Here is a 14,876-nt window from a genome sequence, read left to right as displayed (position 1 = left end):
GTATGTGCTAGTAAGACCAGTCAGTGTCAACAAGTGGGAAGATGTTCCTCACTGGTTTGAATCGGGCTGAGATAACGATTCTCAATGGTGTCAGCATGGCACATCAAGTAATGTCAGGGTTAGTGCTTTTGCTAGCCGATGTGTGTGATCTCTCAGTTGATTATTTTGCAAGTCAAATTTGAGAGGAACAGATGCAAATGTGAGTGTGAGCTGTCTGTTATATTACCGCACTATCTCACCTTTGCTTTGCTGAATGATTGTCAGCGATCTCAAGGTCATTGAATAGGAATCCAGAAAGGAATGTTTGAAGAGTCGGTCATTAAGCTCATGTCTTCACCTGACCACCTGATAAAGACTTGGCAAGAGTAAAGAGAAAACACACTCGGGTTAATCTCCTGAGAGAAATGCCCTGACTCAACCCAAAATCAAAACAGGAAGAATTTATTTTGGGGTTCATAGGGGTTAGAGTTAGGTTTTTGGGGTTTATAGGGGTTTGCCTTGGGTTTTGGGGGGTTTATAGGGTAGAGTTAGGTTTTTGGGGGTTTATAGGGTGGAGTTATATTTTTGGGGGGGTTATAGGGGTTAGAGTTAGGATTTTGGGGGTTTAGAGGGGTTCGACTTGGGTTTTTGGGGGTTTATAGGGTAGAGTTGGGTTTTTGGGGTTTATAGGGGTTCGCCTTGGGTTTTTGGTGGTTTATAGGGTAGTGTTAGGTTTTCAGGGGTTTTTAGGGTAGAATTAGATTTTTTGGGGGTTATGGGGGTTTGAGTGAGGGTTTGGGGGATTTATAGGGGTTCGCCTTGGGTTTTGGGGGGTTTATAGGGGTAAGAGTTAAGTTTTTGGGGGGTTTGAGTTAGGTTTTTGGGGGTTTATAGGGTGGAGTTATATTTTTGGGGGGGTTATAGGGGTTCGACTTGGGTTTTTGGGGGTTTATAGGGGTTCGACTTGGGTTTTTGGGGGTTTATAGGGTAGAGTTGGGTTTTTGGGGTTTATAGGGGTTCGCCTTGGGTTTTTGGTGGTTTATAGGGTAGTGTTAGGTTTTCAGGGGTTTTTAGGGTAGAATTAGATTTTTGGGGGGTTATGGGGGTTTGAGTGAGGGTTTGGGGGATTTATAGGGGTTCGCCTTGGGTTTTGGGGGGTTTATAGGGGTAAGAGTTAAGTTTTTGGGGGGTTTGAGTTAGGTTTTTGGGGGTTTATAGGGTGGAGTTATATTTTTGGGGGGGTTATAGGGGTTCGACTTGGGTTTTTGGGGGTTTATAGGGGTTCGACTTGGGTTTTTGGGGGTTTATAGGGTAGAGTTGGGTTTTTGGGGTTTATAGGGGTTCGCCTTGGGTTTTTGGTGGTTTATAGGGTAGTGTTAGGTTTTCAGGGGTTTTTAGGGTAGAATTAGATTTTTTGGGGGTTATGGGGGTTTGAGTGAGGGTTTGGGGGATTTATAGGGGTTCACCTTGGGTTTTGGGGGGTTTATAGGGGTAAGAGTTAAGTTTTTGGGGGGTTCGAGTTAGGTTTTTGGGGGTTTATAGGGTGGAGTTATATTTTTTGGGGGGTTATAGGGGTTAGAGTTAGGATTTTGGGGGTTTAGAGGGGTTCGACTTGGGTTTTTGGGGGTTTATAGGGTAGAGTTGGGTTTTTGGGGTTTATAGGGGTTCGCCTTGGGTTTTTGGTGGTTTATAGGGTAGTGTTAGGTTTTCAGGGGTTTTTAGGGTAGAATTAGATTTTTTGGGGGTTATGGGGGTTTGAGTGAGGGTTTGGGGGATTTATAGGGGTTCGCCTTGGGTTTTGGGGGGTTTATAGGGGTAAGAGTTAAGTTTTTTGGGGGTTCGAGTTAGGTTTTTGGGGGTTTATAGGGTGGAGTTATATTTTTTGGGGGGTTATAGGGGTTAGAGTTAGGTTTTTGGGGGTTTATAGGGTGGAGTTATATTTTTGGGGGGGTTATAGGGGTTAGAGTTAGGATTTTGGGGGTTTAGAGGGGTTCGACTTGGGTTTTTGGGGGTTTATAGGGTAGAGTTGGGTTTATAGGGGTTCGCCTTGGGTTTTTTGGTGGTTTATAGGGTAGTGTTAGGTTTTCAGGGGTTTATAGGGTAGAGTTTTTTGGGTTTTATGGGGGTTTGAGTGAGGGTTTGAGGGGTTTATAGGGGTTCAACTTGGGTTTTTGGGGTTTTATAGGGGTTAGAGTTAGGTTTTTGGGGGTTTATAGGGGTTTGGGTGAGGTTTTGGGGGGTTTATAGGGGTTCAAGTTGTGTTTTATAGGGTTTATAGGGTATAAGAGTTAGGGTTTATTAGGTAGAGTTAGGTTTTTTGGGGGGTTTGTAGGGGTTCAAATGAGGTTTTTGGGGGTTTATAGGAGTTAGGTACAATGGTTAGGTACAATGTAACTACGCCAACTTAAAATTAAGTGTCACCCGATTTCTTACTTGAATGCTTGTGTTAAATAGACCTATATGAAAAAAAAATCAAAGCAATTTTTATTTTATTTGTCTTATTTGTGATTTGCATCTTTGTTCTTATTTTTAATAACAAAGATAAAATACTAATCAAGTGATAATAAAATGATCTGTCATTATTGTTATAGCATTAGTTTGGCTGTACTGCAATTTGCAAAACAGTCATAAGACTAACATGAAAAATTATTATGATAGGATTGTGGAATGTGTAAAATTGTAATAAACACTTTATAATAAGGTTCATTAGTTATTGTATTAATTAACATGAACTAACAATGAGCAATTTATTTGTTACAAATACAATATTTATTAATCTTTGTTTATGTTAGATAATAAAAGCCCAGATGGTCATTGTTTGCTCATGTTAGTTCACAGTGCATTAACTAATGCTAACCCTAACTACAATCTTTGATTTTAATAACCTATTAGTAAATTTTGAAATTAATAATATCTAAGATTAATAAATGCTGTAGAAGTATTGTTCATTCTTAGTTCATGTTAACTAATGTTATTGTAGAGTGTTACCATGATATTTTTTGCTATATCTCAGATATGTATTGTAAAACACATTGAGTGCTATGCGAACTCATCATCTTCGTTAGAGTTGTGTGTGACTGTGCTGAGTTTGATTGACAGCTGGCAGTCACCTGACACCACCTCTCCCTGGTGTGGGCTCTCAGCAAACGTAATGTGAGAATTTCAGCAATTTCCACTGCCCAGGTCGAATTACCTCTGTTTTTCAGCTTCTTCTTTTTCCAACATAGTTGCAAAAGTTGAAAAGTGCGTCAGGCCGATTTTTGTCTTTTAGTGATCTTGAAACAGGCCTATTTGAGATTGCCTATACAGCATTTGGCATTGCCATTAGATGACTTGCAGTATTTCTTTTTTTGTTGTTGTAGTGTTCCTCTATGAGGCTTACAACGGCTTTACATAAAACTAAAACTTTGTCCTTATTGGCTGTAAACAACATTTCTGTGCAGTCAAGCGAGGGCAATCCACCTACGTGACGAGTCCTACTGTAGGCAAACACAATTCTTACTCAGTATTGTTGTCTTGTTTACAGTCCAAATGTCTAAAAACGCTAAAATCAAGATGCATTTACTAGATGAATATTAGATAATATGTCTTGTTTTCTGGGGAAAAATCTACATTTTTTTGGCCAGGACGCTCTTGTAAAAGAGATTTTTAATCTCAATGTGCTTCTTTCCTGGTAAAAATAAAGGTTAAAAAAAAATAAAGTGAGGGTATTTTTCTAAAACAAGCTAAACTTTCTGTCAATGGGGTTAGAAAAATAATCTTAATTCAAATGCAAAAAACAAGATTATTTTTATTACCCCATAGCTTGTTTTAGGAAAAAACTAGAACAAGACACATTATCTAATGACATTTTACTCATTTAGTACAGTAAATGCATCTTGATTTAAGAATTTTTTGATATTTGGAGTGGAAACAAGACAGAAATAGTGAGTAAGAAAAGCATAATTTACTGAAGCTAAATCATCAGAGAAAGCCACGAGTAACGAGCATCTTTGTCAGATTGTTATCAATCAATGCTGTGAAACACATGACATGTAACACCGTACTGTATGTGCTTAAGCTTATCTTGCACATTCCCATCCCATGTAATCACCTTGCCACTGATAAGGACTCAATAAGAGCGACTGGCTGCTATGCAAACACCCAACGACACACTTACAGCCTTTTCAAAAGTGGTTTCGAACTCAACAATCTCATTCAGAAACATGAGCTCAATATGTTTGCATAACATTTGAAATCATGATCTAACTGGATGAAACTAAAAGATCGGAGCCTGCGTCCATCATACACAACCCACAGACTGGCAACAACAGCCATTGGCTAGTTTATTTAAATATACGTTTTCGCTTTTTTTTTTTTTTTTTAATTCGGAAAATATTCAAAATTAGATTTTTTTTTATCTACGAATATTCAAAATATATTTTTTAAAGGGGTGGTATAATGCCACTTTTTACAGTATGTAAAATACGTCTGTCCCCAGAGTGTGTGTATGTGAAGTTTTAGCTCAAAATACACTACAGATAATTTTTTTTTTTAATAATAATAATACATTTTATTTATATTGCACTTTTCTTGTACCCAAAGTGCTACAAGTACAGTACAAACGTGAATACATAAATAAAAAAAACAAGAGATATAATATAATATGCATCCACCTTTTTGAGGGTGAGCTAAAACGTGTCGTTTCGTTTATGTCCCTTTAAATGCAAATCTATAAATCGCTCGCGCGGGAACTGCCTAGACTAGAGAGTGATGTGGGCGGGGCTAAATTTTAGGGTTTGTGACGTCACTAACCCGGGACTTCCTGTGTAGTTCCTACCAGCAGTTTGTCGTAGTCAAGTCAAGTCACCTTCATGTATACAGCGCTTTTAACTACTGTATATTGATTGGTTCAAAGCAGCTTTACAGTGATAATAGGAAATTACAGTAACAGATTGTTTTGTTTACAGTAGGGATGCGCCGATCCACATTTATTCACTACCCGAATTTGGATATCGTCCGATACCGATCCTATTCCTATACCAGAGCTGTGTTTGCTTTAATATTATTATTATCATTATTGTTGTTGATTTTATATGATACTGAAATAAACTCATCTCAACAAGCGTGATATGTACTACGTATGCATGCAAAGGCAACTTGAGGTACGTATAAGGTCAGAAAAAACAGGAAATCCTGTTGACAGGAAAAATCTCATTCTGAAAACAAATATGCAACTGTAAGGATTTACATTCCCAAAATGTCTTGAGTCTTGAAATATAAGAAAAGTGCAAGTGTAAACATCTTACACACACACACTATCAATAAAACAGTGTGCATCTGAACAGCACAACAGCACTGGCTCTTGTAGCATCACCAAATCAACGCATTAAAATGGCAAATATTAGAAAAGTGCAATAACTGTAAACATCTTAAGGCCCTTGCACACTGAAATTTCCATATGCGTTTTTTCGTATTCGCGATTCACTGGCTCTGAATTGTCAAAACAAAATTGCCATTGAAACTGCTCGCTACGCATGCGAAAAACCCGATTCGATTTTTTTTTTTTTTTTTTTTTTTTTTGATGGACGAAGTTTCAGTGGCAGTGTGCAAGCGTGACTGACATAACGTGAGGTCGTATTTATTTTTTAATGCGCAAAAAATTCGGACACGAATTTCGGACTCAAAAATAAATAAAATAACTAAATAAAACGGCTCCAATTGTATTTCTCATGCGTCGTGGAAATCTAAGGAATTCTCGTTCTGGCCTACAAGGAAGAAAAGAAATAGTCGAATAAACTCGTTATTTTTGTTTGTTTTTTCGCACAAAAAGTATTCGCGCCGCTTGATAAACTTATAGTTGAGCCACGGTAGTCACTTGGGATATTTAAACATTTTCTTCATTGACTTTCTGGGCCGTCAAGAGGCAGTCCCTTAGGAGCCAATGTGGTAGTTATACAGCTCTCAAATTTAATCAAAAATATCTTCATTTGTGTTCCGAAGACGAACGAAGGTCTTACGGGGTTGGTACAGCATGGGGGTGAGTAATTAATGACTTAATTTTCATTTTTGGGTGAACTAACCCTTTAACATGATGCTTTTTTAAATGTTTGACTGCGTTCGTTGTGTTGACCGACGCGAGGGAGCTTCCGCCTCTATGATTACGGCTTTGCAAACATTGCATTTTGCTGTCTTGCGCTGCGGTGTTTCCAGTGTGAGGTTTTTCCACACTGCGGACATAACGCTGCTCAATGCTTTCCTGCTAGCTGGATGCAAACTGCGGATTGGATTTCCGGAGCGGAGGCGTGTCTCATAGCTCTGTGTCTCATTGAGTCGCGCCTCCGTTCAGGAAATCCATTCCGCAGTTTGCATCCAGCTAGCAGACTAGCCGGCGGGAGTCACAACAACGTTAAAGCGCAAACATGGCTCACGGATGTCGGATATCCATGCAGGATGAATCTGGAAAATCCGAATACGTGACTTACGCTGGTATTGGTCCTGATACGATACTGGACAGCAGCTCTAGAATATAGTAATTGTCAAGTTAAAGCTAAGTTATGTTTGATTGACTTTGATGCAATTGAGATTGATGCGACATTACACACTAACGAAAGTTAGAAATTAAAGTAGTGAAATCATAAACAAGGACCCCATTAATTTGACAGCCCTAGCGTACAGGCTACAGCGTACACTCACAGACATGAGAAATATATCTAAAAAGCTTTAAATATCTACTTTTAAAATCGAAAACAAATACTTTCTGCTATGAAAGATGCATTTCTCTCTATAGATGCGGTCGACACTGACTCAGAAAACACTAGTTTATTAACAGACACTTAAAATGGCACATTCATAATCATTAATTTTGATTAATTTTGATGTTTTGATGTTCACTTGAGCGTGGAATAGCCTATATATATATATAAAAGGCTCATTATGGTTCAGCATTCCCAACTGTAAATATCTATGTAATTAAATGAATATAAATGTGCGATTAGTCGACTAATGGCTTAAATGAATGACTACTAGTTGACAAGAAAAATCTTTTTGTACGGTGTTAATGCTGAAGTGATAAAACACCCGTAACCTCACTCTAAAACACACCAGTACTCAATAAATAACGACTTTTATTATTAATAATGATCAGAATAAGCAACTCTCCGCGCCAAGTGATAAAGTTCAGTAGTCTGTTCAAATTTAACAATGTAAGTTGAATTCAATATTCAGTCTACTCTTAAGACTCATTTTTTTTCTTTGGCGTTTTAATACATCTTGACTTGCTCTGATTTGATTTTACTTACAGCTTGTGTTTTAATGTTTGTAATTTGTTTTTTTTGGGGTATTGGTTTTCTTTTGTACTTGTACCGCACTTCGGTTGTTTTTAAATTGTGCTTTATAAATAAACATTTTATTGTATTTAATATAATATTCAACACCTGGGAAATAAACCCATGAGCTACAGGAACAAGGTGCATTCTGGGTGCATCCCATCTAAACAAAGTGACCGCATTTAGGAACTGGACAATAAATCTGTTTTGATGTGACTATAATCAGGCCTGTTTTGTTCTTCCTAGAACAGGAAGAAAAGACGTCATTGAGTTTGATGACAGGAGAAAAGATTGCGTCAAGGTTTATAACCCTTTTCTCATCCTGACACCTTTTGTGTCCTTCCCCAAAGGGCCGTTCCTTCATTACCTACTCCATTTCCCTGGTTTTGTCTTTCCATGGCGTCTAATTGTGCGTTTTTAGGTAATGAAAGCCCACTATAAGTATTAATAACATTATTTCCAAAGGTCCACACTACTTTTTGTTCTTTTTGTTCTGGATGTCCAGAATAAAACATGAAGAATGTCAGGTCTCAAAAGTGGGGCATTTCCTCGTTACCGTCTTTTGTTACACTTGTTCATTCACCTTGTCCTGTTACCTAAGAGAGGCTGTGTTAAGAATGTCGTAATTTGGCACAAACATTTCCCTGGTTAAAGTTCAGTTGCCTTCCCGTGGGTTTCTGTTGCATCTGTAAAAATTTGACCTCCACCTTGGAGAACTAAAGATATGTTCATTTTTATGTTCTAATCAGATTTTTAAAAAATGCATTTGAATGTTTGATAGACTTTTGTCCTCACATTGTTTCTTGTCCTCACATACAGTATATAGTTTTTTTCAGTCACTTGAACTTGACTTAGCTTTACTCGGTTCTGTTTGCTTGACCTCATTGTTTCTTCCAGACAAATGACCTTTTAGCATTTGCATACAATCACATTGACATTTCAACCTACATAAAAAGAAAAGAAAGGGACTAATCGGATTCATAAAGGCAGAAACTGATACGAAACTGTTCTTGTACACTATACATGTGTATATTACCCATATAATGGGTTTGTTTATTCCAGTCATTCCTGGGGCCTTACTTCTAACAATAAATACCTTTGGATTTACTGTGTAATTACATAGTGTTCTGTAAAATTCCCTGAGTTTGAGCTTTGGTTTGAGTTTTCGGGTTTAGAGTTAGCTGGGGGTTTATAGGGGTTAGAGTTAGGCTATGGGGGTTAGCGTTAGGTTTTGAGGGGTTTATAGTGGTTAGAGTCAGTTTTGTGTATCTGGGTTAGAGTTAGGTTTTTGGGGGGTTCATGGGTAAGAGGTAGGTTTTGGGGGGTTTATAGGGGTTAGAGTTAGGTTTTGTGTATCTGGGTTAGAGTTCGTTTTTTGGGGGTGTGTCTGGGTTAGAGTTAGGTTTTTGGGGTGTATCTGGGTTAGAGTTAGGTTTTTGGGGGGGTTTATAGGGGTTATAATTAAGTTTTGGGTTTTTTTTAGGGGTAAGACTTAGGCTTTTGGGGGTTTATTGGGGTTAGAGTTAGGTTTTGGGGGGTTTAAATGGGTAAGAGTTAGGTTTTGGGGGGTTTATAGGGGTAAGAGTTAGGTTTTTGGGGGTTATATGGGTTAGGGTTAGGTTTTTTGGGGTTCATAGGGGTTAGAGTTAGGTTTTTGGGATTTATGGGGGTTAGAGTTATGTTTTGGGGGTAATAGGGGTTAGAGTTAGGTTTTTAGGCATTTATAGGGGTAAGAGTTAGGTTCTGGGGGTTCATAGGGGTTAGAGTTAGTTTTTTTGGGGTTCATAGGGGTTAGAGTTAGGTTTTTGGGGGTTTATAGGGGTTAATGTTAGGTTTTTAGGGGTTTATAGAGGTTAGGGCTAGGTTTTTAGGGGTAAAAGTTAGGTATTGGGGGTTTATACTGGTAAGAGTTGGGTTTTTAGGGGTTTATAGGGTTTGAGGTTTTTGGGGGGTTTATAGGGGTTAGAGTTACGTTTTTAGGCGTTTATAGGGTTAAAAGTTAGGTATTGGGGGTTTATAGGGGTAAGAGTTGGGTTTTTAGGGTTTTATAGGTGTTTTACTGAGGTTTTTGGGGGGTTTATAGGGGTAAGAGTTGGGTTTTGGGAGGTTTATAGGTGTTTGAGGTTTTTGGGAGGTTTATAGGTGTTTGAGTTGGGTTTTTAGGGGTTTATAGGTGTTTGAGGTTTTTGGGAGGTTTATAGGTGTTTGAGTGAGGTTTTTGGGGGGTTTATAGGGGTAAGAGTTGGGTTTTTAGGGGTTTATAGGTGTTTGATGTTTTTGGGAGGTTTATAGGTGTTTGAGTGAGGTTTTTGGGGGGTTTATAGGGGTAAGAGTTGGGTTTTTAGGGGTTTATAGGTGTTTGAGTGAGGTTTTTGGGGGGTTTATAGGGGTAAGAGTTGGGTTTTTAGGGGTTTATAGGTGTTTGAGTGAGGTTTTTGGGAGGTTCATAGGGGTTAGAGTTCTGCAGAGAGAATTTCGTTCATTTGCTTTTGATTTTAGAGTTATTCGCGATGAATAAATTTGGAGGAGCATTTTTATACACTCTAAAAAATGCTGGGTTGTTTTAACCCAACTTTGGGTCAAATATGGACTAACCCAGCCGTTGGGTTAAATTTTAACATTACATTTTTAACCCAACATTTCGGGTTTGTCCATATTTGACCCAAAATTGGGTTAAAACAACCCAGCATTTTTTAGAGTGTAAGCATACATAATTATTGTACATTTTCTTTTTTTTTGAAAGTGTGTATCTGAGTTATCTGTTCACTGACTGATAAGCCCAGATTCAGAAGAAGTGAAAAACTGTCCAGTTTGGTGTTGGTAAAGTTGTTTTGAGCAGTAAGTCTTTATTAATTAGGCCACTGGATTTTCACTCGTGACTACAACTTTACTCATTCTTCAAGTGCACAAGCATGCATTCCTTGTTAGACACGTTTCTAAAGGGTATTACTGTTTGGAGCATTGCCATTGACTTAGCAAATATTTTGCATTGCTAAATTGCTTGTTAATGAACACTACTGTAAATATTTTCATAATTTGCATTGATCCTCCTTAATATACCTTTGCTTTTTTTTTAACTGCATTAAAAGTCACTGAACGTGATCCCAGACAACAACACTGTGGCACAGATCTGTAGTAGAACTTATACAATTAAAATCAAACCATTTTACTCCCAAAATGTGTTTGAAAAGAAAGAAAGGTTGTGTAATCCCGCTGTAAATAAATACTTTTATTCAGCAAGGATACATTAAATAGATCAAAAGTGACAGTATAAAAACATTTATAATGCTACAAAAAGATTCAATTTCTTTTGAACTTTATATTCTTTAAAGAATCAAATTGTACACGACTGTTTTCAACACTGATGATAATAATAAACCTTTATCATATTAGAGTGATTCCTGAAGGATCATGTGACACTGAAGAAGACTGGAGTAATGATGCTGAAAATACAGCTTTGATCACAGGATTACGTTAAACTTTACTATATACAAATTAAAAACAGTTATTTTAAATTGTAATAATATTTTCCAACATTACTCTTTATTGTTGTATTTTTAATCAAATACATGCAGTCTTAGTGAGCAGAAGAGACTTCTTTTAAAACATCAAAAAACGCACCGATCGATCACAAGCTTTTGAGTGTATGTGGCCCGAGATATTTATTTATTTAGTTTGAAGCGCCTCACATTTTGAATGACCCAGTAAGGAGATTAAGATGTTGCGGTGACGTCACCCTGGAGGAGAGCGCAGGATAAAGGTCCCGTGCCTCGATGGAAAGAGAAGTTCCCCATAATCCTCCTCCTCCTCATTCTCCAAAAATCCCCTGATCACATTGAGCCAACATCTCATTTCCACCATATCTCAAATTATTATGATCCATTCTTACTCTGCATAAATGTGAAATATTTTTTATTGCTAAGGCTAAATACATACGCTCAAAAAAATGTTGGGTGAAATATGGGCAAACCCAGCCGTTGGTTTGAATTTTTAAATTAGTTAAACCCAACGTTTGAGTTTGTCCATATTTGACCCAAATTTGGGTGGTTAAAACAACTCATTTTTTTTAGTGTAGTGTCATGTATTCTTAATACTCACTTTTTGGCATGATTTGAAAAATACATGTTATTTGAAATTGACTATAATATAATAAAATAGTTATGTCTTTTTTTTTTTTTTTGGGAGAATAATTTTTTTGTTCTTTTATGATTCAATTCCAGAGATATGGGCATCTCACTAGGTTTCCATACACCTATTTTAATGTGCATTTTGGGATATTGCATCATAAAACGAATGGATTTCCAAAATGCACATAAATGCACTTTTTTTGATTTAAGGATTATAATTTTTTTTTGTTCATTTTTTTATGTGCATAAACTGCAATGGAAACACATTGATAGAATAAATCCCTCAATGCGCAATCAAAACTTTGCCTCAGCAGAGGCTGTGATTGGATAACTGGATTACCTAGCGGACCAATAGAATCGCAGCGTCTCTAATGTTGGTTTGGTGTTTCTGAAACGCCGCAGTTGAAGTGTGTGATCAGAATGATTGGGTGTAATTCCTTCCAGAAGCGTCTCACACACACACACAAACACACACACGAGTGAGTTCCCGAACGCTAGAGAACACAACAGCGTTTACTGTGTTTCGTCTGACGCTCGACACACACTCGTTTATGATGGCGGGAAACAGAGCAACTTCCATTTTTATTAGTGATATTTTTTATTTATTTATTTTTTATTTTTTTGAGTAAAGCGTCAAGTCACGATTTTGTTCTCTTGAACTCATGGGATGGAAACGCTGATTCATTCGCAAACATTTAATGTGACATTCCAATTTTACGCATAAATTAAATTAACTAATTTTCAATGGTCGAAAAATCCAAATACTTGTTGCATTGAAAGAAATGTTGACACTTGAAATGTACCTTTTATTTATTCAATGTTTGGAAAATAGATGTTTTAAGAGACTTCTTGACCTTGAGGTACAGGTGTCCTCCCTATGATATCATTTCCTGTTTATGTAAGATTATGCCCGAACACATGATGAGGGAATCTCTTTTCATTTTTTTAATGAGGCTGTTTGGTCATTAGTTGCTCATGTCAGTGGTTGCTGGTAACCAGTATTGCCTTGTTTAATCTATAGATCCCATCACCTGTTTATGAGACCCGATGACAGATCTCAAGAATAGCTCACCTTTGTTTTCCTAAAGCTTTTGTGACTTCGGAAGTTCAACTGTCAGCTGGGAGTGGCAGATTCAGCAATCCTCACAATGAGGAAAAACACATTAGATTAGGCAACAGGCGTGAGTGTTAGTGTGTGTAACTGTGTGATCCTGGCAGCAAATCTCAGCACAGATTATCTTACAGTCAATCATTTTATCCATTAAAAAAACACATCCTTGATCACCAAGATGACACATTTAAGCATTTTTTACTTGAAAAAGGTGTATTCATGTCTTAAAATAGCTTGAATGTAACTCGACACCCACTCTACACATTACTGTTTTTACTGCGTTTTTAATAATATAAAATGCAAGTCAAGTCACCTTCATTTATACAGCGCTTTTGACTGTTTCAGAGCAGCTTTACAGTGATAACAGGAGATTACAGTAACAGATTGTTTTGACTGTACAGCAGCTCTAGAATAAAGTTATTGTCCAGCTGCTAGTTATGATTGATTCACTTCTGTTGCAAAGATCATTAATGTTAGTTATTACCTTTTTTTTTATTATTTCTGCGCAAGCTTTAGCTGGTAATGTATAATGTAACGGTGAAGATGGATGGGTTACACTATAATTGATTGCTGTCAAATTATATTACAGTGTTTCCCATACATTGGTTCAGCCTTTAGGAAAATGTATTTGTGGCTTTGACATTGCTGAATAAACATGAGCTCTGCACATTTCTGTCTAAAAACGCGGCGCGGGTGTTTTTATATGATGTTTCTGAAGTGAACCTACGCTCTTTAGAAAAGTTTCAATCTCATTTTCATTTAATCTTTCTTTATCTTTCCTGATAAAACAGCGTTTATGAGCGCTTTGCTGCTTTGTGTACAGCCGTTACCGGGGAAACCGCTTTGTGTACAGCCGTTACCGGGGAAACCGTTTTGTGTACAGCCGTTACTGGGGAAACCTGATGACTCGCCTATAGCGCCTCCTGCTGGACCTCTTTGTTTTTTTTTCGTTTTTTTTTTTTTTTTCTGCTGGACCTCTTTGTAAACAGCATCATTTTGTGCAAATCTGTATTAAAGGAGTAGTTCACTTTAAAAAAACTTTTGCTGATAATTTACTCACCCCCATGTCATCCAAGATGTCCATGTCTTTCTTTCTTCAGTCGAAAAGAAATGAAGGTTTTTTTTATGAAAACATTCCAGGATTTTCTCCATAAAATGGACTTCAATGGGAACCAAACGGTTCAAGGTCCAAATGAGAGGCTTTAAACAATTCCAGACGATGAATAAGGGTCTTATCAAGCGAAACGATCGCTCATTTAATAAAAAAAAAAAATTAAAAAAAAGTTTAAGTTTTATAAGCACCAGTGTTGGGAAAGTTCACTTTCTACATGAACTAGTTCAAAGTTCAGTTCACACATTTTAAAATTAACTACTTCAGTTCATAGTTCATACTTCAAAAAATGAACTAGTTCATTTATAGTTTTTTTTTTTTTTTCCATATGTTGCAAACTCTTTTTTACTATTATTGCCACAGCTCATATACAACGACAACAATTATTTTATCGACGGGCAAAGTTTGCACAGAAATGTGAGATTTTCCTCGTCATAAAATCCATTTAAATAATCATACGACGCCTCCTCGCTCGCTGCTTTGTCGACGGCGGCCGCGGTGCGACACTGGTGGCTGGTGTTGCCAGATTGGGTGTTTTTTCGCTGTTTACGTGTGTTTTAGCCAGGGTTTCGCCTGGAAGGCTTTATAGAAATCTGGCACTCTATTGTACGAAGTTAAACTGAGAAGTGCGTTCACAGACTCCAGAATGAGCGCGTTCACAGTAACGTTCATCAGGCAGTAATACAGTACGTTCAGTTCACATTCGCACAAAATATGAACGCGTTCATGAACTATCGTTCATTGAACGTGTTCAGGCACAACACTGATAAGCACAAACGCTCGCCTTCTGTGATGCGCGTTCGTGACTCCCCTGTTCAAAGTCAAACTCAAAATGAACAAATCTTTTTTCGAGTCATTTGTTCTTCGAAAAAAGATTTGTTCATTTTGATGAACGAGTTCGAACAGGAGAGTCACGAACGCGCATCACAGAACAGAGCAAGGCGAGCATTTGAGCTTATAAAACTTAAACTTTGTTATTTATTTATTAAATGAGTGATCGTTTCGCTAGATAAGACCCTTATTCATCGTCTGGAATCGTTTAAAGCCTTTGAACAGTTTGCACTGAAACTCGCATTTGGACCTTGAGCCGTTTGGACCCCATTGAAGTCCATTATATGGAGAAAATCCTGGAATCTTTTCATCAAAAACCTTAATTTCTTTTCGACTGAAAAAAAAGAAATACATGGACATCTTGGATGACATGGGGGTGAGTAAATTATCAGCTAAAGTTTTTTTAATTC

General features: G+C 37.4%; 1 protein-coding gene across 2 annotated transcripts in view; it reads left to right on the top strand.

The window, feature by feature from the left end:
* The window catches only part of shroom1 (shroom family member 1), a 60,049-nt gene that overhangs the window by 17,308 nt on the left and 27,865 nt on the right, over positions 1–14,876 (top strand). The gene's annotated exons all lie outside the window — the stretch shown is intronic.

Source organism: Pimephales promelas, chromosome 19 (assembly GCF_988280905.1).
Source record: "Pimephales promelas chromosome 19, fPimPro1.hap1.1, whole genome shotgun sequence".
NCBI classification, from domain to species: domain Eukaryota; kingdom Metazoa; phylum Chordata; class Actinopteri; order Cypriniformes; family Leuciscidae; genus Pimephales; species Pimephales promelas.
This window is presented reverse-complemented; position numbering and strand designations above follow the sequence as displayed.